The following is a 26,270-nucleotide window of genomic DNA, read 5'->3' as shown; positions in this document are numbered from 1 at the left end:
TCCTATTTGCTTAATATGCAAGTGGAAAGTACTTTCTGAGGATGGCATGGAGAGCTCTTAGCAGCCTAAGTGGTCTGTAACAGTGGGGAAACTTTCCTCCTCTCTTTCCCCACCCTTCTAATATTCACTGTTCTTCAGGTCTTCTAGCATCCGAGTGTGAGTCCAGCCCCCTGCTTGACTGCTTTCCTGATGGGTTACAACTTTTGCAGACGTGTTCAGATGACTGGAGATATGCAGGATTAATAGCATGTGTGCCCAATGGTCAACACACCCAACAGCCTGCGGATGATGGCACCTCTGTAGGGTGCAATCTCTTTGAACTCAGAAGTCCATTTCCTTCCACTTCAGATCTCATCAGACCATGCAAATTGCCATCAACCTTTCCACACTGGCTGAAGCAGGTCTAAGTCATGATCTCCCTTATTATCAGTGAAGTCATTAAAAGTCCATCAGATCAATTGGGCTCTGACATAACATTAAAAATGTTCTTGGGTGAAATCTATTTCTCCACTCCTATAACTGGTGTAAGTTCAAAGAGGCTCATAATGAAATCTTGTCCCATCCATGTCAGCTCCTCAAGTTAACAATGAATATTAAAATCCAGGTGGCAAGAGCTGGATTCATCATGGAACATCAAAATCTGAACCTGAAAGGCCATGGTACTGAGAGCCTCTAGCTTCATATAAACAGCAAATACTGAGTCTGGCTCTGAAGGGGTAAGGCACAAGTCTTCATCGCAGCTCCTGGAGGCCAGGTCAATCTGCCTGCGCGCCTGGAATCATTGGCAGCAGAATGAAGGTGTGAGATGATTTTTAACTAAGTTATTAGCTGTGCTAGTAACTTAATTTATTCTACCCTTCCATCCCTGTTTCAAAACCAGGCTGAATCTCTGTGCTTTTTGTAGAAATTGGACAAAACGCTTTCCACAAAACAGTTTCTTGGCTTCTGTATGACATTATGTCTGTCCTAAATGTATGAATATCTATTAGGCACTTGGCATATTTTAATTTTGTGAAAGGGCCCTCTATGAACTCTCCCTTGAACATCCGATCAGAGGTTTCTTAATGAGAAACCCCTGGTAACTGTGCCATCTGCTGAGCTACTGAGAAAAAAAGAGAGGTAGAGAAAGACACTGTTTTGCAGAGACCCGGGCAAATCAAACCAACAAAAGAATTACATTTTTCAATATTCTCAGGAGGTAAATTCTTGCATAACAACTTTTTTGTTGGGTTACTTCTTTCTATTCTTATATGTAGGAAATTGGACCTGCGACACGGGGGCTTTGAATGTTTGTACTTGACCTATAGTAAGAAACACATTTGATATTATGAACCAGTACACTTGTGTTTATATGTATAAAAAGACAAGCACTTAAAATCTTAGTTCCTTTGCTACAAGTGCAAGGTACTCAGATATATTCTATTCTAGTTTTTGAAATGCTAATCATAACCCACAAAATTGATTGCACTAATGTGTCTTGATCCATAATTTGAAAAACAATGGTCTATCCTAAAATACATGAGCTACTCAACTCAAAACCCAAGAGGTATTCTTCGTTCTAACATCATTATTTTTTTACATTTACATGAGGGGGCGTCACTTACGAAGTATTTGTGTTACACCAGGATTCAGAAACCCTAGTGCAGACCCCCAAAACATGTTTTCAGTTAAGAAAGTGGCAGACATCCTTCAAGTTTACACAGGCTATTTCTCCCATCTGTCAACTGTATCCTTCACTAGTCAAGGTTTTATTATAGGAATTTCTTTCCTTTTCTCCTTCTTCCTTCCTTCCTTCTTCCCTCCCTTCCTTCCTTTTCTTTCTTTTTTTAAAACTCAACTTGGGTCTCCATGACAAAAAGTGAAAAATAGAGTTAATTGTCTGAATGTTTCCAAATATATAGATGCTTTGTCAAAATCACTGTCCCCCCACCTTGAGTCACTCCTCATGCAGATGTTTGGCATAGTGCAGACAGAGCCTCAGGTAGGGGAATTCTGATGATGTTTCTTGAATTATAGCTGCACACGCATTGTCCATTATTTATCTAATATAGGAAATCAGTTCCCATCAAAAAGCAATTCTAGAGGGAAATTTCTCATTGCCTGGAAGGTTAGGTTCTGGAAACTCGCCATAACACCATTAGGTATTGAATAGAATTTGGGATAAAGTAGGTTCATCTTGGAAACCAGCCAAAAGATTTAGTTATTTATTATTGCAAAAAGATGCCTTCATGGGGATAGTCCAACAACGAGGGCAACTTTCTAATAACCTCTAATAAAAGAGCTTATTTTAAAACTGAAAATACAATGTAATAACTTCAAAATAGTAATCAATATTCACATATCTGGTTCATACATTTGACTCTTACTTCTTTTTTCATGTAAGACGAAATGCTTGAACCTCATCATGAATATGACCCTCTAAGGAAATTCAATGGAAAACTATTTGAAACTCCACGTTGCCAAAACAAATTGATGATGAATTTTTCAGCTCAATCCTTGTATTGAATTACAAAGTAAATTAGCAAAAGACACAAAAGAGGTGATTACAATATGATTCGAGAGAAAATAATAAAAAAGAGGAAGAAAGTGAGTTGGATCAGGCTCTGAAACCTCTAGGGGATGGGAAGCTACGGTGTCTACAAACTATAATATAAAGTTTTAAAATCAAGAATGGATGGAGTTTGGATTACGTTAAAGATTCGCCTTAATTATACTCTTTGAACCTCAAGAATACGGATATTTTAAAATGCAGAACATTTTCCTGGTTTCTACCCAGAAGAATGATGGGATATTAAAAGTCCTTAAGATTATTGGCTCTCCCTGAGATTTGCAAGGCAATAAGGAATAAATTGATGTAAGTGATAAGAAAAATCATCCCCCCCTTCCTTTTCATTATTAATGACCAAATATTATTAAATCAATAATTTTGGTGATGATCCGAACAGGTTATTAAATATCATGAATTATTAACCTAAAAGTTGATCAGAGCTATGAAAATAATTCAAGTTAATAGGAATCTTTGGATTTCTAGTGAAATACCCAGTCATTGACAAAACATCTCTGTCAGGATTTTTGGAACACGAAAAAGCAGAGACCACAGATGTCCTTAAGGAAGAGAACAACATTCCTTGCTGGATTACAGGAAATTAAAAAACCAGATATCCATGATCAAAATCACAGGAGATTAAATAGACCAAGTAAAAGGCGCCAATGGCTATAGGGTATTCATTCCTCCCCACTACCATGCTGTGCCCCCCACCCCCAATTAATATTGTGCCAATTGTTTTGAAAAGCCCAAAAAATTGGGAAACAGCCACGGATTTGTCAAGGCTGGGTGTGCCTCCGGTGAGGGGAGTTGGCATAAAGCAATTAGTCGGTGGCTCTTGGCCAGTAGCACTCTGTTCCAATTACTTTGCCTTAAGCAAGGTGTGCTTGGAAGAGTACTTTGTCCAGAGGTTATACAACAAAAGGCAGTGGAATGTGATTTAATTTAGAAGGGACAGGAGAGAAGGGTTGGGCGTGGGGTCCTGAGCAGGCAAAGAAGGTTTGATGGGCTCCGACCCTTCTGTGAAATCATGGTTACCATCTTCGGGAACGTTGACACAAACAAACCACGGATCCTGGCTGTCAGAGAAACTGAAGGCAAACAGACACCCCCCTCGCTCTCTCTCTTCGCATACCTTCTGCACTGCAGGCTTCCTGCTACAACAGGAGTGTGCCAAAAAGCATTATCCTGTGGGAGAATTTCCCAATATGAAAGCGACTCCATTATTGAAGAGTTTAATGACATGTACCGTCTTTTTTTTTTAACCATTTAGTGCAATGTGAGCCCGGAATGCCAGTGGGGAAAGAAAGTCCCAACCAACAAGGGATTTAGACTTTTGCAAAACCAGACAGGTGGGTCAGGACCTGGGCAGTGACCTGGAAAACAGGAATGCGGAGGAGCTTCCTTCTGTAGATATGAAGGAGGGCTACATTTGAGACAGTTTGCAAAGGGATTAAGAGGGCTGGTGCCGGGGCAGAGGGCATATCGGGGCTCCGTCTTTTACTATCTGTGGGATCTCAAACAACTTGCTTAATCTCCGTGAGTCTCCAGGGTTAATAATAACGTATACTTCCAACAGCAGTTGTGGGCTGGATCTTAATTGCTGAATTTCCAGAAGCCAGCACTCAGCAGCGCCTTAGCCCAGTGCCAGGCACTGAGGGCTCGTTCCCTTGGCAGGTGCTGAGTGGAGTCCTTCTATGTGCCCTTCACTCTTCTTGCAGACAGATCCTAGCTATCATGACCTTTACCGACTAGTCGGGGGAAATGACAATAAATAGGTGAACAACGGAATAAAAAAATACAAAATGATATTTTCAGGTACTAATAAGTACTATGAAGAAAATAAAACACACAGTTGTGATAGCAAGTGAAGGGGGACAATTTTCATTTCAGATGCGAAAGATTAGGGAAGGCGTCCTGCTGGAGGTCAAGTCGAAGCTAGAACTTGGAGAGTATGTAGCTATTGGAACAAGGAAGCGGGTGGAAGGCTATTCTCAGATGAGAGAATTGCAAAAGTCTCTCCATAAATGTTGGATGCTGATAATAATGATTATGACTTTTATTATTAAATTGGGAGTTGGGACATTCAAGTCCAGGACCTGTGAAAGACTTGTGGCTGGCTCCATCACACCTTGCCCTCACTCCAGGGCTTGCCTGCTGCCTAAGAGGCCTCCCTCCGCCCACTGGGGCTTAGTCAAAAGGCATCATTTCGTTACTTCTCAGACTCGTTGGGGAGGGGGCTGTCATCCATTTACCCCCAGACTAGAATTATTTGTTCTACCACAAGATGGCATTGGAGGTGGCCCAAGCACACAGGCACAGACTCTCTGGCAGTTAAATCATGCTAAGACATAACAGTAAGTAAATATGCCCAGAGAGGGAATTTTAGCCATCCAAGGACACAGAAAAACCACAACCCTGGCCTCAGAACTGCATTCCTCGTATATCTAACCCATGTTCTTATGCTATAGGATAAACTAAATAAATCAAGAGACTCTTGGGATAGATCAGGAATAAGCCCGCAATAAATTCTGTTAAACTTACTTGTCAGTGCCTTGCCTGGAAACTTCACTTCTTTTTGGAAATTAAAAAATATTATTGAACGCTGTGGAGATGTGGCAGGAACTGAGGAGAAAATTCTCCCTGGAATTTCTACCTAATTTTGGAGGAGGTTAAATAATTGGAGACAATTCACTTCTGTGGAGGTCTGTCACATGTCGGCATCAAATGGGATAAAAAGAACTTTCTTTACTACACATTACACATTTACAATTTTATTAACTTCAAAAAGGTGTGTAGCTGCTCATCTCGGCTTTCTTTAGTTTTGTATTCCTCATCACTAACACAGTGCACACAGCAAGCACTAAATAAATATTAGGGGAATGAATGAGGAATGAATGAAATGGTTTGGAATCCCGTAAATTTGTTACATATGGCAACTATATTGTTTTGAGTGTTTCTTATGTGCTAAAAGTTTTACATAGATTATCTAATTTACTACCTAAGATGTAGATTTCCCTATATTTTGCAGATGAGTGAGCCGAGTCTGAGCAATGTGCAAGAGTCAACCAATATTTACTAAGCATCGACTATGCGCCAGGCACATATAGTAAGTGGCTATTTAAGTTTGTCTCACTCTAAATTCTATGCTCTTAACCACAATGCTCTGCTGGGTTGGAATGGAAGATGCTGGAAGCCAAGTTCACCAGACTCTAAATCTGACTCAGCTTCACACTAATTCTAAGGAACATCAGTGTCAAACAAACACGGGAAAATGAAGGATTCTCTTTATATACGTCCCCATCAGCAGCAGTATCGTATTTCTGCACGTCCGCGCATGTGCGTCTAAAAAGCTACCTTAGTCATGGTCTGGCCTATGTTTTTCATTAAATCTAACAAGCATTTTCTTTACAACATGCAGGCCAAACTTTAGAGCAATGATTTTCCATCTGGTAGCCAGACATTAGGACACATTTTAAGCAACTAGCTGGACACACTGCATGGATCCCTTGGGCCAGATTGAAGCTAGAAATAGAACAAGTGTGATCTGGGAGTCTTGAGGCAGCATTTTTGGGCTGAGAGATAAAGGCCAGAGGAGACGGAGATGCTCTCCCGCTCTCTGCTTGCTCAGGAAATCGGAGTTGTTAGTAACAGTCTGCGTTCAGGCACCTGAAACATTTTTCTGGATAGGTTGGGCAGCACCCCTTTATTTTTATTGGGAAAATTATGGGGCCAGTCTTTGGGAATAAAATATAGAAGAGAATTATTAGTCTCCCCACATGGGTTTAAATCAATGGTTCTCCACCAGGGGCAGTTTTGGCAATGTCTGGGAGCATTTTTAATTGACACAACTGGGAGGTGCTGCTCGCACCTGGTGTGTTGAGGCTTGGAATACGACTCCTCGTCCTACACTGCACAGGACGGGCCCCCATAAGAGAGAATACATGGTTCCCAATGTCATAGTGTCGAGGTTAGGAAACCTGGCTTAAATGATGCTGCTGACGCTTGTGATCATGACGATACAAACAATTAGAGCTCCTATTTATTGAGTGATCATCTCACGCCTCGCTCTTTGCTAATTAGTTGCCATTCATTATCATTTAAATCTCACATTAACTTCCAAATTGCCTTTATTTTACACGGGGAAGGAAAACCCAGAGTCTGAGATGTTAAGTAACTTGCTCAAGGTCATAGACCAAGAATGTGGCAAAACTGGCATTCAAACCGGGAACTTTCTGAGCCCAGGGCTCTTAAACACTAGCCCAGGCTGCCTGATTTTGCTTCTGCTGATAGGTTTGGCTCGGCCACTCCGGGTCTGAAGATCTTCCACATGTCCCCTTGGAGAAGGTACGAGAAAATGAAGACTTCGAATCCTCTGCTGGATGGCTGTCAACCACAGCCCTAGAACTGCTCTTTGTCCTTTTCTGATCCTTCCCTGGTAACTGACGTGGTAACACTCTGATCACCGCTCTCAAACCGTAATCAGTACGCACTGGTTCTCAACCAGGGTGATTTTGGCTCCCATGGGACATTTTTGGTCACTACTTGGGGTGGAAGGGAAGGGAGACACTACTGGTGTCTAGTGGGTAGAGACCAAGGATGCAGCTACAGATCTTACAGTGCACAGGGCAGCCCCACAACAAAGTCAGTGGGCCCCAAATGTTGACAGTGCCAAGGTTGAGAAACCTGTGTAGAAACAAAGTGGAAAATCAGGCCTTTGGAGAGCAAGCCTGCTTTTTATAGAGTGGAAATCTGTGGTTGTTGTTGCTTTGCCCTGACATCTATTCACTCTGCTTCTGATAACAGCTTCTGATCTCGTTTTGAGTTTGCCACTCAGAGCCCACGTAATTCTGGAGGAGCTGGCTAGCTCCCCTCCAGCTCCAGGGATGGTATGTTCTAAACTTGACTCATCAGAGCACTCAATTTATCTGGAAAAAGTGGTTGGTTGGGCCTGACACCAGCACAGTCAATCAGATGTCATGAGATGGTGACTGGAGCTTCTGAGAGAGAGGCCAGATCATTGAGTCTAGACTTACTCCTGGAAGGATATGAAGCTGAGGCTGCTGATGACCATCTGGTCATCATCAGGTGAGAGACCGCCTCAAGATGGAGCCAACATGGCAGAAGTGCACCAGAGAAATACAGAGAGAGAAACCAAGCCTTTGTGATACACTTTGAGGCCTTGAACTAGCAATACCTGAAGCCAGTTATCCTGAACTTTTTTTTGATTTATACAAGCCAGTAAACGGTCTAATTATTTAAGCCATTTTGGGTTGCATTTTCTGCCTCCTGCAACCAGAAGAGGTCTGAGGTAAGGACAGCACAAATGACTTTCACTGAAAAGCAAAAATAAAAAGATATCTGCAGATTCCTTTGCATCATTCTCTACAAGAGATTTCATAACGCGATATGTAAATCTGACAAAGGGCTATCTAACAGAACAGCCACAGGCTATTCCTAACAGGAGAAAAAGCTGGCAGCCCTGATTTTTGGAAGTCAGTTACAGAGAGCTGTGGGTTTCATCTATCTTGTCAAGAGTCTAGGTGTTCTGGGAGAGCAGTAGCATTTTTGATGCCTGTTATAATGACATCCATGATGCAGATGTTCATGTCAGCCTCTCAGCCGACTTGTGTGCAAAGTTAGCAAGACAATGCCAGGCAGATGCACAGCACTGTGGGGGGAAAAGCCCACGAATTTACTCCTGGATCAATTTGTGAATTGCATCTGGAGTTGTCTACAGGATATTCTGGGGAGAAAAATGTTCTAACCTGCACCAAGTCCAGCACCCACATATTGGACTTTCACCCAGATGCAGAGTCTGGTGGCTGTCATTCAAGGGCTATCATGGTAATGATTCCCAAAGTATGGCTCATCTACCAGAAGTGGCAAGCAAGATGCTTTTAGGGAGTCCTTGAGCAAATATTTTAAAAATCTTAATAGTCATGAGATTGTTTTTAATGAGAAAGGAAATAAAAACATAACTAGCATATCAAACACAGAATTTAGTGGCATTTATTGCTAAGGACAGGGGTCAGCAAATGTCTTCTGTAAAGGACCAGATAGTAAATATTTTCAGATTTGTGGGCCAGACAGTCTCTACTCAACTACTCAACTCTGTTGTTGTAGAGTGAAAGCATTCATGGACCATATAGTAACAAATGGGTGTGGCTGTGTTTCAATAAAACTTTATTTACAAAAACAGGTGGAGGGCCAAATTCAGCTGGAGGGCTGTAGTTTGTTAATCCTCGGCTTAATAGGAAACTAAGTAAAAAAGAAGAGAAGTAAAAAATTTAAAAATATAATCCAAGTGGTTCATAGATAGGGTAAAAATTCTGAAGCAGTTTGAAGATGGGTGAAATCTATATTGGGTCCTATACTTTCAGTATTATTCATGATAATGATAATGATAGTAATAATAAATTGTTGATTCATTTTTTTCTTTTCTTTAGCATGTGTTTTTTGAGAGTCTGTATGTGCCAGAACACCGTACAAAACACCGTGATTTCAATTGTGCGTAAGATGGTGTAGTCCATCCCTAACGATGTCTGCTAAGAGTCATGAAGGAAATAGTGGCAGGAGAATAATGAAGGCTTTTCTGGGGAAGTAGTATATAAGCAAACACCAAAGGATGAGAAGAAACCAGCCTTGAGAAAAGCTGGGGGAATAGCTTTCTGGAAAAGAGGGAAAGGGTGTATAAATGTCCTGAGGCATAAAAGAGCTCCATGCACTGCTTCAGTGTGACTGCAGCCCACCCAGGGAGAGTGGGGGAGAGCAGTACCCAGCACGTTGGAAAAGTAAGCATGGGCTGGATCAGGCCATGGGGAAAGTCATGGGAAACCACGGAAAGCCTTTAAGCAGAAGAGAAACTCGAGCCAATTTCCATGGTAAAGTTACTCTTACTTCTCCGTGGGCAACGGCCTGGCGGGGGAATAAACGTCAAGGGATTTTAACCCAGCAATACTGCAACAATAGCATCTAACATTGGGTGAGAATTTATTGTGTCAGATCTGTGCTAAGTCACTTTGAGCATTACTCAGTAGATGCTCCCAATAACCTACTGGAGGGGCTATATAATTATTTGCATTTTACAAAACTCAAAACTGATGACCTGAGAGGTATATTAAGATGGCCAGGTTTTCAGGGCTAGAGAGCATCAGAGCCAAGATGTGGCCCAAGTCTGTATGATTCCAAGGGTCAAACTCTTGTCATCTATTTCAGGGGTTGGCAAACTACAGCCCAAAAGGGCCAATCTGGCCCACTACCTGTTTTGTAAATAAAGTTTTATTGGAAAATAGCCACCGCCATTTGTTTACACAGTCTATAGCTGCTTTTCAGCTGAGTAATTGCTACAGAGACCATATAACCTGCAAAGCCAAACATCTATACTGGCTGGCTCTCTACAGAAAAAGTCTGCCAAGCACTGTTCTATGCTATGTGGACATGAAGTTCTCTCTTGCCAGGAGAATGTTCAAAATGAACACGATATGACTAAGAAACTTTATCATCAGTTTCATTGTCCCAGAATGTCATTCTTACCACTGCTTCTCAGATCCTTTTCCCACTCTGTTCTCATGCAGTATTTTATCCGATTTTTACTTAGGACTTAAAAATGATTTTTAAAAAGATATAGCAATATACGAATACAACTGGCAGAGAAAGGTTTCCAAGAAGTGTTTCAGAAGGAACTAATGACATAGCATGTGATAGTCAGCAATCTCACAAGGGAATATAATTTCCTTCTTCCCCCAGCTAACATTTATCCCCCAGGTAATGCCTTGTTTGTTAGGCTGTCTCCAGGGAAAAATAGACTAGCAACCCACACACTTCCTTTGTCCAACAGATCAGAATCAACAACCAAAACAAGAAGACTCAAGTTGACTGATGAAATGCCATCTGGTAGCTAGGGCTAAGGTAGAGAGTGAATTCTGGCTTTGAATTCTGGTGGAAGCTTCAGCTCACACTTACTTGACTCAGTTTACATATCACCAAAATGGATGTGCCACCACAGAACTGTCACTGGGTTGGCTTCTAACTCTACTCAAGTCGTCTGTATAGAATTCAAATTGACGTCAAGAGGCCATCCCAAGGTGAACCAACAGAAGCATCAGTTTTTAGCATCCTCTCTAAACATCTGAGCCACACTGTCCCGAAGTGCTCTATCCACACTAGGTAGAACTGTTGTGTTTACATCAAGAGGGCCTCATCTTCTCCTGCAAAGGGAGTTGTGATGTTTTTGCTTCTCCAAAAATCTAAGTTAAAGGAATGGATGAATCTCCTAATGAATGTGAGTGCTTTGTACCTAAAAGATAATCAGGTGGCAAAATTTAATGAGAAGAATCAGAATATAAATGGATGATTGAAGTAGTAGGCAAATTTAAAGATGGCTTAAACCACCTTTGGAAGAAAGCAACTTGAATCTGTGGCTTTCCTCTCAGCTTGACAGGCATTCTACATCAGATGAAAATTGAGAGGAAGATACAAATTTAAGAGACATGCCTGGTGATGACACAATTCCTTTTAGGGGACCATGTCTTGCAAAGCTCAGCATATCCGTACTTCCCTCGTCAATGCTGCCATTATATGAGTACCTCCCATACGATTATCCTTTCTTTAAGCAAACTCACTTCTTAAATAAACGTATCTGAACAGTACATTTTTATATCAGATTTGACAGTGAAAATCTAGTGATAATAGCTACAAAATTTTCGGTTTGATTTGGTCCTCATTTTATATGAATATTACACATTAAAATAAACACATTACAACTAAATTGTGAACAAGTTTATCTGTGTACCATTTAAAATGCCAATGTGGACTCTCAGGGATTCACAGATCTTCCAAAATACTCTCCTAAGGGAATACAAGAAAACTGTACATGTAAACATTTTATTCAATATGGGAAGCATTTTATTTGAATTAAATATTAAATGATATCAAGTGTGTATGTGTGTTTTGTTATATGAAAACATGACATGTTTAAAACAAACCAGCAAACAAAAAGGAGAGTGAAGCTGCAGAGGGGTCCACACTGCGTGGCAGTTGAGGAACGTGCAAACACAGCATTAGCGACTTATTACTTCAGACCAGAGGCTCGACAAAGCCTTTGTTTATTCTGCAAATCCAAGGCAAAATAATTGCCACAAGTTATCTTAAGATGCTGAGGAAGCCGCCCGAAGTGCACCTGTGCTTGCGGGCTCGGACTCCCTTGGAGGCAAGCTGCTTTCAGTTATTTTGGCAGGTGGGGAAGTGGCGTGCCTCGGTCTCGCAGAGGTGCCCTCCAGGCCAGCCCAGGTCAAGGCTCACGACTGCACTCCGCTGCTTAAAGGCAATGGAAGGGTCTCCCTATTCTGTATCTGGCTTTGAACACCGCACCCCTGTCTCCTCACCAGAGAGTTCTCAGGTAGCCCTCCATCCTATCATCTGGCGCTTTATCTTCATAGCTTTTATCTCTGCCTGAAAATCGCATTTTTTTGCTTACATGGTTCATGTCAGTTTCCCCTACTGGGCCGTGGCTTCCTCAAGGGCAGAGCTTTTCTTAGTCCCTTAACACAGGCACATTCCACTCCCCCTTGTCTTCAAGGACACTTATTTTAATGTATTTTTTTCAGTTCGTACATAATAGAATGACATTTATAAAGCTGCAGTTTGCTATGTAACATACAATAGGAGAACGTAATGGTGTCTATATTTGATTGTTTTTGCGTGCATGTGTGCTTTCTAAGGTGAAATGCATCTGTTTGTATATAGTCAGCCTTTTCATCAAGCCCTTCAGTATAATTTATGTATGTTTTCATAATTTCCTTGCTGGTATAAATGTTTTGTATTTGAATAAGTTATCTGGGGTATTACATAGAAGACTTGCTCAATATTATAATGTTGAATCATAATCATTGAATTTTAGGAAGTATTAAGGGTCAAGCTTATATAAAATATTAGACTTAAGTAAACCTCATCTCGGCCAACATCAGGATGTACTCTATGAATGTCATTATTTTGAATTAAGAATTAATGTTTAACATCCTCAAGTTATATTTCAGGAATTGGATATGACTTATTAAAAATGTTTATTTTCAATGTTTCTTTAAATTTAAAATGGAGCTTATACTTAAAATGTCAAAAAAATGTTATCCGCAGTGCCAAGCACAGTGCCTGGCACATACCACATGTTCCATAAGAGTTTGTTGAGTAAATGAACGGATTTATGAAAACTGGCTTTCCAAGCCCTGGAAAAATCCAGATTCATCACTTTCCACTATGGAGCCAAACGTATATTTCCTTTTCAACTAATTTGCCTGCCTGAAAGTTGAAAGAACTCAGTTAAAAAAAAAAATCCTATTCCTATACCTGTCACTGCTGGGTTAAACCAGCTCACTTAATATTTTTTTTCTCCATGTGGGCTTTGCTTGGGCCCCATAGAGGTGCCACGTATGTTTTATGAGCTAACATTTATTTTAGACACTTTGGCCCATTGGACATGATTTTGTAAGCCTGAACTCTCCGCTGACATGCTGTTGAACATAATGGGGAGATTTAAAAAGGTATCACCGAGGAGTAGTGTGGATTGCAGAGTGCCAGGGGCGAGAGGGAGGAGGCGGAGAGGAGTCACAGCAAGCTTCACACTGCTCTGGCTGGCAGTCGAGAGCTGTTGCTACGATGTGCAGCCTCAGCACGCCCCTCCCTAGCCAGGCGAAGAACGCAGAACAACCTGATTGCTGTCCTTGGAACTCAGAGCTCCCAATAAACCTGGGTGCTCAATAGCAACATTTCACAAACAGAGCTGTAAACTCTGATCTTGGTGAGTAGCAGTGGGGGCGTCCCTGAATTGCTGTGTGGTATCCTGGATGGAATCCACAGGCCTTGGAAATTCCAGAACACTCTCTTCCTAAGACAGGGTCTTCAATTAATTACGGAACCTAACTTGCTGCCGGGCATAAATCAGACATTGAAAAAATTCCATACCTCAATCCATAGTGGAATTCACATGGGGCAAAGGGAAGGTTTTAAAGGTTTCTGAAAGGAGTAAAATCTCCATTTAGATAGAAATCTTTTAAAAAATTTTATTTAGTTATTCATTTCTGCATTTTGGGGACAAAGTTGTCAATTCAGCAGAACAAAAGCACCTACAACTTGATATTTGAAAACTCTGGAAAGTTTGAGGCCAGCGCAGTGGCATAGTGGTTAAGTTCGTACATTCTGTTTCGGTGGCCCAGAGTTTGCAGGTTCCAATCCCGGCCACAGACTGACACATCACTCATCAAGCCATATTGTGGCAGCATCCCACATACAAAATAGAGGAATATTGGCAATAGATGTTAGCTCAGGGACAATCTTCCTCACCAAAAAAACAACACAAAACAAAACCTCTGGAGCATTAACACCAGTGGGATAAAGGGTTAAAGTTGGTATCCTCAATTCATTTCAAATCAAACATTCATTCAATGCCAATTCTTTGCTAGTGCTCTGAAGACAGAAACAATTGGGGTCCTTGAAGTTTTCCTTCATAGAGCTCAACAATCATTGAAATTTCCTGCTTTTATGATTTCCTTACTATCTGTCCACTCTCAGTAGACTGAAACTCCAGGAGGACAGAACTGTGTTTGTCCTGCTCACTTTTTAATTCCCAGAGTCTAATCCAGTGCCTGGCACATCCTAAGCTCCCAATAAAAACTATTTAAATGAACCAAAATAAGTCCTGGAGGGCTGGCCCAGTGGTGTACCGGTTAAGTTCACACACTCTGCTTCTGCAGCCTGGGGTTTGCCAGGTCGGATCCCAGGTATGGACCTACACATCATTCATCAAGCCATGCTGTGTAAAATATGAAATATGTGGAATATGAAATATAAAATAGAGGAAGATGGGCAGAGATGTTAGCTCAGGGCCAGTCTTCCTCAAAAAAATAAAAATAAAAATGAAGTAAGTCTCAGTGCCTGCCCTCAAGAAGCTCACTGTTCAGTAGGAAACAGATAAGAAAATAAAGGGATTGTAGCAACAGGGATGAGACCTAGCGCAGAAACATGCCCAGGATGTTGTGAGACAAAAGAGGAGGAAGCCGATTCAGCTGGATGAGATGGGGCCATGGAATGGTTCCCAGAGGGGATGGAGTCTAAGTGAATTTTAAAAGGTAATGCCAGACAGAGGGAAGAGCTTGAGAAAGGACTGGAGGAGAAAAGTATTTTGTTCCTTTTCCTGGAGCTTTAGTCCAAAAATTACTGAGATGGCCTATTATCAAAATGGCAGATACGAAGACTTTGGCCAAGCCAAATGCCAAAGGGATTTACCTGTCCTCAGGTAAATCTAGCCAGAAGAGATGGGGGTAGGCAGCCAATCCTATGACAATGTGTTACAGTCATTTAGGTCCCTGCCAATTGTCACATCAACAGACCTACCACTTTTTTCTCTAAATAGCCGGAAGAAACTGTTAAAATACACATAAGAAAACAAAAAGAGAAAGTCCCTTCTAAGAGTTTTATTGAGAGCTGTAAGTCCTTGCGAGTCTCAGTTCCGGAACCTTCTTTCATAAGAGACACAAGTCAGAAGCACATTATGAATTAGGCTGTACATTCAGCAGAGGGAGGGGTACCCACAATGTAATTAAAACTTCAACCTATGATCTTTAAAAAGTGTGTCAATGGCTGGAGCCTGAGGGCCTCCATCAAGAAGTCTAAGTTTTAGGGAGTCAAAGGTCAGAACTAAAACATCAATAATTTGGGTCAAGGATCCAATATGTGTAATTCATAAATGGCTGTAGAAACCGCCCAGGGACTCGTGTGAGCTCATCGACTTTGTAAGCAATTGTCTGTGTTTGGAAAACTCTACACTCAAATAGGACATGTGCAGGTTTCGTCCTGAGGATTCTCCTAGAAATATCCCTTAGAGTCGCCACTCATTTACTTGGAAGAGCATCTGATCCTGGACAAAAGCATTTCCCTTTTCCAGTTGAGCTCAGTTCTCTCCATTCACGCAAAGCTATTTCTCAGAAAAGGACATGAGGTTTAGCCCATGAGAGAGTCTGATCTCCTGAATCCTCTCCCTCCAGATATCCACATGGCTTGCTGCCTCACTTCCTCTGTGTGTACTCATAGGCCTCTTTCTCAGCAGAGCCTTCCCCGGGCATCCTATCTAACATTGACTCTCCACCCTGACCCTTGACTCTTCCTCTACCAACTCCTTGCTTTGTGTTTTCAGCATTCACCACCTAACACACTATATATCTTACGTGTTTATTTTTATTTCCTTTCTCCCCTACTTGAAGTGAATATTCTTAGGCAGGAATATTTGATCATTTGGCTCACTGCTACATCCTCAGCTCCTGGAAGAAGGACTGGCATAAAGTAGGTACTAAACACAAGGACCCCTCACTTTGCATGGCATCTCATGACCACAGAACTGTGCAAAGTGAGGACATTTTCAACACACGAGTTTTGGTGAACACACACAAATTTCGGTTAACGTAGTACCGTGCAAGACAAGGACTGCCCATAAATAATTGCTTGGATGAACAGAGCTGTTGCAGACTCATACTTGATGGGCTGGGCAGTTCGTTATTTACCCTATAATACTTTCTTCCTGATGGGAAATTCCTCCAACAATCACAAAGGACCAATACGTTGGACACATTGGAAGATAATCTATTCAGGCCATGCTTTACTTGTCCAAGAACCACCCCTTCTAAGGCCTAACAGACTCCACATTAACCATAAACAACTGGACTGAGAGTAGACTACCCAGAGAGCACCAAACCTTTATAAGGAGAGGTCCAGGAATTTGAATGGAGAGATAGAGACCTTGAGAGAAGGGAAGCCTGAGGGAAGGAACTGGATATCTACAAAGGCGAGGCCCATGGACGTTCCCTGGGTTCTACCCACCATGATGCCCAGTTCAATTTGCCCTCAGTTCCCTGGGCTAAGCTTGCTCCCCATACCTTCCTATTATCATTTGTAAGTTGTTATTGCTCACATTCCTTTGAAGTGGGCTACTCTTCTTTATGATCCAAAAAACCAAAGCACATTATGAATTAGGGTCATAGCAGCCGAACCCACCGCTATAGAGATACCGACCGCTACAGAGATACCAAGAGACTAGAAGACATGATCTCCTGCAAGGATATTGATCCTGGACTGAGAAGTAGGGACAAGGACTAGCTGGAGACCAAGTGTCATGGACTCAGTGTGTCCCCTAAAATTGCTATGTTGAAATCGAATCCCCAGTAGGATGATATTTGGAGGTAGGGAGGGTTTTGGGGAGCAGATTAAGTTCTGAGGGTGGAGCCCTCATGACAGGATTAGTGCCTTCACAAGAAGAGGCCGTAGAGGGAGGCTAGCTCACCCCTTTCCGCCACGTGACCGTATAAGGGGAAGATAGCCTTCTGCAGCCCAGAAGAGGGATCTCAACAGAACCCAACCCTGCTGGCACCGTGATCTCGGGCATGCAGCCTCCAGAACTGTGAAAAATAATGTCTGCTGTCGATAAGCCACTCCTTTCGTGGTTACTTGCTATAGCAGCTCAAACTGACTAAGACACAAGCCTAGGCCACATGCAAAATGACCACAGGCGTTTGGGGACAGCCTGGTTGGGTTCCTTTCAGCTGGAGAGAAGAACTTTGAGAGGCTCTCATGAAACTGTGCCTGGTATGAAGGTGTGACGGCTTGTGGTTCAATGCCTATGGCTGGGGCACCTGAATCCCCAGCCTGCTGATTCAGTCTCACACTGAGAATTATTTGGGCAATTTGGGGAGAATTTAAGGAGGCCTAACTCAATAATGTGCATGACTTTGTGGCTAGTCAACCTTTCTGCCCCTGAATTTCAGGGACATAGAGATTAAGAACATGAGCTCTGGACCACACCGGTTTGAATCTTTGAAGGTTGCTCCTTGCCCTGGGCAAAGTCCTTGCCCTCTTTCAGGGGCCTTCATTTCCTTATTTATAAAATGGGGATAATAAAATAAACCTAATACATAATCTATATAAATTACTTGACATGAGGTCTAGCACATAAAGTAAGTGCTCACTAAATGATAGCCTTGAACCCCCAGGTTTTATCTTACTTTAGGAACCAAGCCGCTACCACTCTCCAGTCACTCCTTGATTCATTTCCCCGCACTTCCACTGAGAGCCTGGGTCACAATTCAGATTCTCCACGACAAGCAAAAGTTGTAACTAGTGGTGAAATATTTACTGTTACCACTTAAACCTACTGTGACCCAGCACAGGGCTAAATTCTTCATATATGCGATAAAGTAGGTATTATTATCCCATGTTAGAGGGAAGCATACTGAGGCCCACGGGGATGATACAGCTTTCATTAGGCCTAAAACTCCAGTAATTAGTGTTTATAGCAGAAAAAGTCAGCAGTTTACATTCTGAATAAATTGCTTTAGCAAAAGCTAAATAGGGGCTGGCCCCAGGGCCAAGTGGTTAAGTTTGTCCTCTCCACTTTGGCGGCCCAGGGTTTCACCAGTTCCCGTCCTGGGCGTGGACATGGCACTACTCGTCAGGCCACGCTGAGGCGGTGTCCAACATAGCACAACCAGAGGCACTCACAACTAGAATATACAACTATGTACTGGGGGGCTTTGGGGAGAAGAAGAAAAAAAAAGGAAAGAAGATTAGCAACAGATGTTAGCTCAGGTGCCAATCTAAAAAAATTGGTAATTTCTGAAAAAAAAAAAAAGCTAAATATTAGTTCAAGCCTTACTTTTAGTCTTGGTCAAAGGTATTTGCTTAAGAAGAGTATGAACTGAGCATGCATTCTAATTTTAAAATGCAGGATAGGTGCTTACTAGATACTTAGAGGAAGGAAAGAATCAACGAGAACAAAGAAATGAATGAATAAGAACAAAGGAAGGGATCAATAAATTTAAAGAATTAAACATGAAGTTAAAGTTAATCTTGCTCAAAAATGCTCACCTATAGTCAGGATGCACCTTACTAACTAAACAGGTAGAAGTTTAGTCAACACACGTGTCATTTGTTCTCTGTGTGGACAACAGGACCATTCAGTTTTTAGCTAGTGACATATTCTTAGGTTGCTTCTCAACATAACTAATACAAAATAGTGAAAATCTTCATGGAAAAGGAAAAGAAAAACCTAAATATACTTAATGTCCAAATTGCTTTAAACACTCTTTAATATAATTCCAGCACAAAAATAATTTTAAGAGTCTTTGCAATTCATCATAAAGCAATTTAACCAATATATAAACACTTGTTCTTGATTCCAGGGCCTGAAATTAACCAGAATGACTGAAATGAACATCTTTAGAATAATTGCTATATATCCCACCATTCTTTGCTCTCCCTGGTTGTAAGATTTTCATAGTTAGGGAGGTGAGGTTATCACTTCCGATAAATTTGATTCATGTTTATTCTGTGGCAGGCAGTATGAAAAACACCTTACTTATATTATCTTATTTAATTTTTAATAATATTTTATTAGTTTTTTTAAAATCAAAGAAGCCTGAAGAACAAAATAATAATAAAAAAAGCTTATGATTTCACCTGAGATAAAGCAAAAGTAGAAAAAAAGACAAATACTTATGGCTAAAAAAATTCAAGTAGGAAGGTAAAAAAAATTTTTTAAAAAGACCATCAAAGAAATGCCCATTCCTTCTTCTTAAAGGTAAGTACTGAAAACTGGAGGCTTTTATGATTCTTTTCATTAAAAAAAAAATCCAAAATTCCATACCATCTCATTTGATTTTAGTCTTCATAACCATCCCATGAAGCAAGTTCTCTTGCTGTGCCCAATTTCCAGATCGGGAAACTGCCTCTTTAATCAGTTCAATAATTTTGCTTAACGTCTCACAGCTGGTAACAATGACAGGCACAGGAGTTGAACCTGGTCTGTCTGACTTTGAGTCCTGCTTGTTCTTCGCATCAGGTAACCTGACTACATCTCATAGTCATCTTCTGGCTGTGTGATATGCGGCGATAAAAAGGAAGTGGCTATGGAGAAGAGACCACCAGCCTTGGTCAGATGGGCCAAATCAAGTCAAATATGAGGATTCAAAATAATTTTTTGCAGGCATATTAATATGGAGACTACTTAGAAGCCTAGATAACATGTGCCAGGATTACAAAGAATGTTTTATTTACTTGCCTAGGGAAGGTAACATTTTGGGGCTACCCAAGTGAAAATAATGATCTATACATTTAAGAGCAAGTTGAAAACATAAAGAAAGGCATAGTGTTCACTTTCTTACAGGGCTATGGCACAGATTCCTCATTGTAAATGCAAACACATAAACAATTCAGGGGTCTACCTATGTAGAAATTTGGACTTAGATGGGGAAGCTGTTTGATCTGTTCATTTGACAGACAGAAGGTCAGAGAGCTGGTCGTGGTCATTTTGCCCACCCTGTTGGAAGAATGGAAAGAACGCTCTGACCTCTAAAACCCCTGTGCTGGGTTTTCCCCTGTTTTACCACCACTGAGTGTCAGATCTCCGGTCTTCCCTGAATCCAATCAAGCAACTCTGTTTTTAATATTCCTATCAGAGAAGAATTTAAAGTTTAGTGAAACTATCCAATACAACAGTTAACAAGATTTGGCATGGACAATTTCTTAGGAATTACTGCTTTAAGTACCCAGCAGTTTCACATAATGGACTTGGTGATTTCATAGACGAAGGCACCGAGTTTTCACCCCCACGTAAAATCAACTCTCACCAAATAGATTCTTTAACATTTAGATGGCTTATCATTTCCAACTCTGTTCAGTGTGCTCTTTGCAACTGCCATTTTTGGGAGAGGCCACTTCTGAGGCAATAACTGGGGCACAGGAAGTCCTTTAAGAGGTTTCAAAAATCAGTTAGTCCAGCTAACACAGTGTTTTCCAAAAATAATGTCCTGTTGCTAAAAATGTGAAATTAACATCAAATGAAGATCTCTTAAGCTCTGAAATTGAGATGACTGTCTTAGTGGTGTACAGTAGGTACTTGATGCAATCAGTGTGTTCTACACAGGTAATTACTTTTACTACTAATGGTGCCTCCCACTCAGAGAGAGAGATAAGAGGCTCAGCTCTACTTAATCACGAGGCTTCTTCATTATTGCTCCACCACCTACTGGGTAAAACAATTCGCTTGCTGTATTCAGCAACTCTCACAAATGAGAAAAATTTATTAACCTATGAGCAGGATGGGACATATTTAGTAAGTACAGAGGAGATTATCTACTTGATTTTAAAAATACATAGATGATTCAAATACTTGTATGGTTCATCTTGAATTAAGATCTTTCTAGAAAAGTTTTATTTTCATAATGTTGAAGTTGGCTTGCAACAGTTGTCCAGTTCCTCGTGCTTGGAAACTATTTAGACAGTGTTAGGAGCAGTGGGAGGAGGGGTGATGGGGAAGGAGGCGATGGAATTAGCAAACATGAGTCAGTGATGGGTGACCTTGGGTAAGTTACTCATCTTCTCTGAGCTTATTTTCTTATTTGTGGAATAAAGAATAAGCAATAATAATTGTTTCATTCATACTTAAAGTCAGCTCTGCTATAAGGTGCATGTATGTTTCTAAAAGGTACCACGCTATTCCAAATTGCACAAGGAAAACCACAGAGCTTATGGGAAAATGGACTTGAGAGCACAATGCTTATGTCAGTAAGTAATAAAAAAAGATAGGAGCCTAATAAAAATGGTAGCACTGCTTTACACATGTTAAATGGTTGAAAAAGACATAAATACTACAAAAAATATGGCAGTTTACCTTGAAAAAGGTTTATGGAAGGGCATTTCGAAAAGGTTGCAGCTATGAGGTACTGTGAGGTGAGGGGAAGGAGGTCACCTGACAGCCAGTAGAGAGCCTTCAGGCTGGATATGGATGGGCGTGGCTTGTAAGACACCCGGTGAACTGAGGTAGCCAGTTGGTGTTCGAGGTGTGTGTGTGTTTGCCTTCTGTGTATCTCTGCGTGGCTCAGTTCAGCCGAGTGCAGTATTCTGTGTTCCCCCAGTGTTTCTCACAGATGAAGTCAAACACACACAAATGCAAAATCCACGTGATGCTCACACGTTATCAATCATGTTGGAACAAATTCCTATGTTCAAAAGAAGCATTATGGTAGAACGGACGGTATTATAAGGATTAACTTAGTTAACATTGGTAAACACACAGCAGGTATTCAAGAAGCGTCATTGTCCCTTGATTTCCATGGCTAGCTCAGTTAAACTGGGGTCAAATTCAACCCTAGACTCATAGGGGGTGGACTTAGAGAGGTTGCCAATCTCTTTGCGGTTCCAGATCAGCAAAAATGATATGAATCTAAAGAGCTCTCCTACAACGTTAATAGATGACTCCATGCGTTTGTTAAATGTTTTCACATTGTACCTTTGTCCTTGCCTATAACAATATCATTTCCTGTAAAGAGGCTAAGAACAAAGCCAGGAAACACCATCCTTTTCCTTAAGTAGAAATTGAAAACTACTCAGTAAGAGGCAAGAATTCAGCTGCCTTTCAGGGGGAAAATTGGTGTTACTATTCACAATGTTTGATCAGCCCTGAAGAAGGGCAGACTTTCTCTCCGGAGCATCTTAGTGAGTAATAATAGATAACACCTACACAAGGCTCTCTGTGTGTCTGGCGCTATAGGAGCTCTGGATACATTAACTCATTTAAGATTCAAATCATTCTACATAATTGCTTTTCCAGTCTTGATGCTTCTTGTCAAATTAGGTAAGCTGAATAAGTTTGGAAATTCAGTCAGATTTCCAGTTAACTAGGCAATAAGTTTCCACTGGGCAACCACAACCAGAGGAGGCTGTATAACCTCAGGATTGACTTGGACTTTGGAACCAGACCAATCAGAATCATGATGCCGCTTACAGATGTGTGTTCACGGACAGGTGACCCAACCTCTGTAGGCCTCAGTTCTCCCTTCTGTAAAAGGAGTTAATAAAACTATCTCGTGGTGCTGTTGTGAGAATTAAATAAGAGAAAGGGTAGAGGGCAGTTAGCATGATACAGGGCACAGAATCAGTACTCAATCAATGGTAATTTTTATTTACATCATTATTATCACTTTATTACCATTATGGGGCCAGTTGGTATTCACATCATTAGGCATCCTGGTGCACAAAGCAGCTGTTTACCATAGTACCTGGCATGGACCAAACTTGGCGTCCGAAGACTTTGAGACTTTGTATCCCTGATTTTGTGTCTTCAGTACATGGGATTATTCAGTCACTGGAGCACTAAGATGCCCTACACATGGCACAGTGATCTGTGAGGGTTTTGCACTTGGTCTGTGGAATAATCTCTCATAGCATTAACATGTGACTTAGGTCTGCATTAACCACTCATTGCCTGGCAACCACTGTCTATATCTCACCTCCCATTTATTTATCAACCCACCTAACCTGGCTCCTCCTCCCATTGCTCGACTGAGAAGGACTCTGCTAAATTCACCCAGGAGCTCCGTGCGGTCAGGTCCAGTGGACAATTTTCCAGCTTGCACCTCACTGACCTCTTGAAAATCACCCTATCTTGATTTTCTTCTAACCTCTTTGAGAGCTCATTCTGTCTTTTTGTGGATTCTTTCTCCCTGACAACTTGAAGTACTGGCTTTCCTCGGAGCTTGGCGTTTTCTCCTTTTATAATCTCTCTCTTGATATGCTCACCCACTGCAATGGCATTCATTACATTCTACTTGCTAGAACCTTCGAGTTGACACATCCATGTATCAAGTTGAGACCTAGATGAGCACCCAGTGGCCTTCTCCACATCTCTTGAACATCTCACAATTATCTCACATTTAACAGTTCCCTTGCTATTATTCCCAATTTCTCATGAAGTTCAACGAATAGCCAAGTTTTACTCCTGAAATGTATCTCGACCACTCCCTTCTTTATGTCTCTGTTGCCAATAGTCTAGTCTAAACTATCATTTTTTTCCACCTCCAACTTCATTGGCTTCCTCACTGGCATCTTTGCATTCAGTCACATTCTACTCCAGTGCATCCAGCACAATGAGCTAGAGTAATATTTTTAAAAGATAACTTATTTATATAATCCCTTGATTAAAAACATGTAACTTCCCAATGCTCGAAGACCAAACATAACATTATTAACATGGCCTACACAATCCTGAATATGACAGATTCCATCTAATCCACTTTTATTTTATACCATTTTATTTCTTTTCATTCATTCATTCATTCATTTAAGAAATATTTAACGAGTGCTTATTACATGTCAGGCATATTATAGTTTCTTGGGCTTGACAAATTTCTTACAGTGAACAAGTATCACTTGAAATTTTAAGTTTGAAAAATGCCTGGCTATTCGCTCAAAAGAATAGATGCAACTAAAATGAAAGGATTAAATCCATATTATGTTTCCTACTTTGAGTAATTTCTCTAATAGCAAAACTCTTTGCGCACATGTTTTCAGATTTTGGTTTCAGATCTTTGGTTTACAGAAATGTCTCTTTGTAAATATGAGCACACAGATTTTGTAGTGTAAAGTTGGATTAGTGATGGATATAAGCCCCTTTTACTTCATTTCCCCCACTTCTAACGGCTCAACTGTCAGAGGCAGTCATGTGAACTCTACTATGGATTGAGTAAATCAGAGAAGCTAACATCCCAAACATCTTCAAGGGAAGGTTTGAGGTATCAGAAACTCACCCACGTTGTACACAGGGCACATTTCAATTTTCTGCTGCACTTACTCAGAGGAGATTAGAGCGTTTGCAAATTTGAGAAATTTCAGAAAAGACAGGGAGAGTGAGCAGCCAATTTCCATTTCATCTTTGCAAGTGAATATCAGGAAATTTGTTATTAATTTTGTCCAAGGTGATGTAATCCAAACATTAGTCACTAACCTCCTTTTCAGAGATAACAAATGATCTATTAATTGCCGCACTTACTGGCCTTTTGCCAGGCTTTGTCTTTCTCTGACCTTTGTGAGGCATTTGATGCCTCCACTACCCCTTTGCAGTGACTCATTCTTGGCTTCCATGTGCCTAAAACCCTTGTGTCTCCCTCTCTTCTGATTGGCTATTCCAGCTCTGGGTCATCCCCAATTGATCCTCAGTTATGGACCGGTCCCAAGGCTCTGTCTTTGTCAATCTTTCTCCTCTCTTTAACTCCTTCTTCTCAAGGGAGTTACTCATTCTCACAGCTTCCACCATATAGATGACGCCCGTGGCATTATCTTTACCACTGATCTTCCTGCCAAGCTCATGGTCCCATATCTTCAATACCCTTGGGACTACTTCCACTTGGTCACATTATTCCTGTCCCTTCTCCTGCCTTTCCACCAAAATTTATCCATCCACTTACCTCTAAGTCTCAGGTCTCTTAGGAGTCCCACTATTCTCCCTGATACAGGTATTTAAATCTCAGAAATGGCACATAGGGCCCTGTGGATAACCCTTTCCTTAATGACTTTCCGCTGCTCTAAGAATGAAGTCCAAAACGGGTTCTGTGCCTGCTCGTCCCTTTTATAATTTGACCCTTTCCAAACTTTAGGAATCTCTATCTAGTCCTCAACCACACTGGGCTTTTCTAAGTCCAGGGAATGTGTCAAACTTTGCCTGCCTCGTGTCCTTGGCAAATACTGTCCTCTTGTCTAAAATGTTCTCCTCCATGGCCTGCGCCATCCTGGTCTCCCCCACCACATCATCAACCTAACACATTGATAATTTTTTAGTTGTGAGCTTTAGTCTTGTTTGTCTCACTAAGCCTTCCTTGATTTTCAGTTCGAGCTAGCGCCCCCCCCGCCCCCCCACCCCCCCACCCCCGCCTCCCGCCCCACTGCTTGTATAGCATCCCACACATTTCTTTCACAAAGCTAAGCACAACTGACAAGTGCAGCCTGGTAGTGGTTTTCTGCACCAGGCTGTGGCCTCCATGAAGTGAACGACTTGTTCATCTCCACGACCCCAGTGCCTAGCACATGGACAAACACTCAATAAGTTGAATAAAACGATGACGAATGAAATCACACTGTGGCGACTCCCTTATAAGCCATATGCAGTTGGCCACCAAGCCCTGAAATTTTTCTTGCTAATATCACTCCGTCCTTCCTTCCTGTCTCTACCATGCTTTCTACTCTTGCCCCAGTCCAAGCTCATCATCTCTTGACTGGATTATTGTAACAGCTCAATGGTCTTCTTTGGATCTCTCTTTGCTGCAATTAATTTTGTGAGCAACTGCCAGATTCATCTTCCTTAAAAACATTCACCATGCTATTCCTTTCCTCAGGACTCTCTAATGACCCTTTCCTGTCTAGAGAACAAAGTGGAAAAAGTCATAGGATCTCAGAGTTGAAAGGAACCTTGAGTGTCATCTGCTGCAGCTACCTCTTGCTACTAATGAGGAAACTAAGGTTGAGAGGACTTGCCAAGGAACAAAGAACCAGTGTTTCAGTCTCCACGCAGAATGGCCATGAGGATCTGCCTGCTTAAAACACACCCGTGCTCTCCCACTGCACACAAAGGACAGCCCAAACTCCTTCCCATGGTCTACCCAGCATGGCATTATCTGGCTCCTACCAAGGGTTACCAACTTGTCCCAGTTTTCCCAGGACTCTCTCAGTTTTGAAACCGAAAGTCCCACATCCCAAGAACCCCTTCAGTCCCCTGGCAACCTGGGATGGCTGGTCACCTGGCTCCTCCCCACATCCTCATTCTCGTCTCTTATCCGGCTCTGACTTGCTTAGTCCTCACCAGCCACATTCGGCTTGCTTTCTCTTCCTAGAACATGCTGTGCAGACTCGTTCCCAC

The 26,270-nt window shown here is 41.5% G+C and overlaps 1 protein-coding gene and 1 long non-coding RNA gene across 12 annotated transcripts in view; one reads left to right on the top strand and one right to left on the bottom strand.

Annotated features, from left to right (window-relative positions):
• The window catches only part of LOC139040341 (uncharacterized), a 94,939-nt gene extending 69,701 nt beyond the window's left edge, over positions 1-25,238 (top strand). The window contains exon 3 of the long non-coding RNA XR_011494688.1: positions 139-25,238. This is a non-coding gene — a long non-coding RNA (uncharacterized lncRNA). The remainder of the gene's footprint in view (positions 1-138) is intronic.
• The window catches only part of TSHZ2 (teashirt zinc finger homeobox 2), a 444,024-nt gene that overhangs the window by 324,923 nt on the left and 92,831 nt on the right, over positions 1-26,270 (bottom strand). The gene's annotated exons all lie outside the window — the stretch shown is intronic.

This window comes from Equus asinus, chromosome 15, assembly GCF_041296235.1.
Source record: "Equus asinus isolate D_3611 breed Donkey chromosome 15, EquAss-T2T_v2, whole genome shotgun sequence".
Taxonomy (NCBI): Eukaryota; Metazoa; Chordata; class Mammalia; order Perissodactyla; family Equidae; genus Equus; species Equus asinus.
Note: the sequence above shows the minus strand (reverse complement) of the source record. Positions and strands in the feature narration are given on the sequence as shown.